Source organism: Rhinatrema bivittatum, chromosome 16 (assembly GCF_901001135.1).
Source record: "Rhinatrema bivittatum chromosome 16, aRhiBiv1.1, whole genome shotgun sequence".
Classification (NCBI taxonomy): domain Eukaryota; kingdom Metazoa; phylum Chordata; class Amphibia; order Gymnophiona; family Rhinatrematidae; genus Rhinatrema; species Rhinatrema bivittatum.
Genome location: NC_042630.1, coordinates 3,500,005 through 3,503,765, shown reverse-complemented (window position 1 = coordinate 3,503,765; position 3,761 = coordinate 3,500,005).

Genomic DNA, 3,761 nt, shown 5'->3' with positions numbered 1-3,761 from the left:
GTGGTTCCAGGTGAGCTGCTGGGACACTCCTCCCTCCTGGGGCTGGCCAGGAAGCAGACACTGGGCCCAGCGCCTGATTCGCTCCCTCACCTGCCATGGCTCGGCGTGTGGGAGGGCAGATCCAGGGGGCAGGGGCAGGGGAGGGCGAGACAGAGAGACACACACAGACAGTAATGTATCCACAACACATACACATAATTAAGAGATAGGGCGAAAGAGAGAGACGTGGGTATACACACACACACACACACATACATACATACACACACACACTCACACACACACACATACACACATACACACACATACACACACACACATACATACACACACAGACAGTAATGTATCCACAACACATACACATAATTAAGAGATAGGGCGAAAGAGAGAGACGTGGGTATACACACACACACACACACACACACATACATACATACACACACACACTCACACACACACACACAGACAGACACACACACACACACTCACACACACAGACAGACACACACACACACATACACACATACACACACATACATACATACACAGACAGTAATGTATCCACAACACATACACATAATTAAGAGATAGGGCGAAAGAGAGAGACGTGGGTATACACACACACACACACACACACACACACACACAGACACACACACACACATACACACATACACACACATACATACATACACAGACAGTAATATATCCACAACACATACACATAATTAAGAGATAGGGCGAAAGAGACAGACGTGGGTATATACACACACACAGACACACATACATACACACAGCAACACACATACATACACAGACAGTAATGTATCCACAACACATACACATAATTAACAGATAGGGCGAAAGAGACAGACGTGGGTATACACACACACACACACAGACAGACACACACACACATACACAGACATACATACACACACACACAGAAACACTTACACACACTCACTCACACACTCACACAGATCCCATCTTTCCAAGTCACCGCACCCTGCTGCTGTGGATTTCCCTGACCTGCATTCCCAGAGCTGCTCCCTGACGCAGCCTCATCTGGGACAGAGCTTTCCAGGCAGGTGCAGTCACTCCCTGAGGATTACCCCAGGAGGTGAAACCACCACTGGGGGGTGGTTGCTCTCTCTCCCCCCCCGCCCCTCGTGACTCCTGGCTCCCATGTCCCTGCTGTGCCTGTCCCGGTCCCGCACGTTCAGATACCACCCTGATGCACCAAGAGCACAGCTGTGGCTTCCCAATCTGTTGCCAGACTCCTCCACTTTTATTCATAAGAAATCCGAATCCATTCTGAGCTTCCACTTCCACTGCAGCGGGGAATGGAGGCGGCTGTGAGCCGAGGCGACTGAAGAGATCTGCATTAAGAATGGACTTTTCTCCTCCTCACACGGCGGCGCCCTCCTCCTCCTCCTCCGCTGCGATGATGGAGCGCTCAGCGGGGACGCCCTGCCTGGGGGCCACAGTGGCCCCGCGGGATTCTGACGCACTCCCGAGGCGGCGCCCTGAGGAACCTCAGCCGGCCCGAGGCCTGGCCACGCCTCCGCGTCCCGCTCCCCGCACTGCCCCCCGCAACATCTCGGCCTGGCCACGCCTCCGCGTCCCGCTCCCCGCACTGCCCCCCCCCCCCCCCCGCAACATCTCGGCCTGGCCACGCCTCCGCGTCCCGCTCCCCGCACTGCCCCCCGCAACATCTCGGCCTGGCCGGCGTTGGCCACGGCCACGCACTCGTTCCCCATCGCTGGGGTGAGGAGCCTGAGCTGGCTCCAGGTCTGTAAAGTGAAAGACAGACGGACGGACAGGAGGGAGGGAGACAGAAGGAATGCGTCACCATAGACCAGACCAATTAGAAGCGCATACAAAGGCACATTGCAAGCCCCTCAGGTAAAATCATCACTGAGCAAAAGAGCAGTATCTTCAGGAGGCCCCCACCAATGGAATGCGCTCCCCCCAGATCTAAGACTAGAACCAAGTCATCAGGAGTTCAAAAAAAAGCTAAAAACATGGCTTTTCCGTCAAGCCTTCCCAGACATCTAATGCTACCTAATCAAGTCTTTTAACCCAAATCATGGGTTATCTCACTGTTTTTTCCTATTACAATTTTTTTCAACTGTACCTTAATTTTTGAGCTCTTTCATCTTTGTATTTATACTTTACTCACACTCCATTTACTCTATCTCTTTTATATTTTTTTTTTTCTATATAATATTTATTACTACATTACTATGTTTAATTGGTTATCTATTCTATTTGTTCCATAATTTATTGTTAGTTCTATTGTTACCTGTTTTATTGTTCAACTGTTCTATGTAAAGCCCACTACTCTTTTTGGGCATTTAAAAGTTGTATGTAAACCGGATTGATTTGTAGTTCCTACAAGAACTTCGGTCTATAAAAATTAAAAATAAATAAAATAAAATAAACCATTGTCGGCGATCAAAACCTGCTTTGTGTCAGAAATCCCAGCTGATACGGCGGCGTTCGCCTCAAGACACGTCCGGAGCATTTAGCGAGGAAACGATCCCTGCAACCTTTATTTATTTGATTTATATTGTGCTTTTCAGGCACTCACTTCATCCGTCCCTCCTGAACTGTACGCAGCCTTTCTCTGCCAATCTAGGGTGTAAGGACGCTCTTACAGAATAAGAGATGCCCTGTTATTTGCAGGTGTTTTACTTTCACAGAATTATTGTGCCCCTAAGGTGCTGCATTCAGGCGTCCGGTGCAAGTGCAAATGCATCTCCTGAATATTTATTGTAGAAATCCTGAAAGCCTGGAGGAGTGGGGGAGGGCATGGTCCAAACTTTACTGAAGTCCCAAGCAGGATCCCCAGGGATGGGGGGTGGGTGACCCTGAGCAGGGAAGCAGGGGGTTCGGCTGTGCCAGCAGCTTTGAAAGGGTTTGGCACGGAGGAGAGGTGGTGGGAGGCGCGGGAAATGTCCAGCGGTGACGGAGACTTTGCCCCATCCCGCACAGCAGGGAACAGGGCTCCAGATTTAACAAAATAAGATAATTCCCTCCGAGCCAAAGGCCGTCCGTGCTGGGAATCGAGGCATGAGAGGAGGAACTGGCAGGAGAAAAGCTGTGGAGAGGCCAGCGGGGCCCTGGCTTCCACCGCCATGAAGTGGGAAAAGATCACAGGACAACCCAGGGAAACAGAAAACGCAAACAGGTGGAAGTCCAGAGTTATTGCTTAGATTTTAAATTGCCCACAGGCTCGGCGCTTCCATTATGCAAACTAGGCCTAGAATGGCCAGGATTTTGGAGGCAGTACTCACCAACCTCTTTCCCTGGCGTAGATGCTGCATTTTGAGGGGGTGCAACGATAGGAGGTGCTGAGGGGCAGGGGGCAGCTGCTGGCCCGCAAGTCACAGACAGTGTTTGGTAGTGACTTCCAGCTTTCCTGGCACCTGCTTGCGGCTGCTTCTTCCGCACTGCCCAGGCGGTTCTGGCAATGAGGACCGGGACAGAAGCAGAGGGAGGTGAAGGATTGGTTGTTGAGTGAATGATCTCTTCTTCATAATTAAATGTGTAAAAATTAAGTGAAATAACTGTGAAGTCTTAAATGAACTTGTGCTCCAAAAATTAAAAGAGGAGGTCCACAGGGGAGTGAGAAGTACAAAAAAATAAAATAAAATAAAAGTGTAACTTACTTTGAAAGGAGGCTCCTTGGCTGCTCCAGGAAGGCCTGCAGCAGGTGTCAGATTAGAGCTCAGCCGGGGCATCAGAGTTTGTGG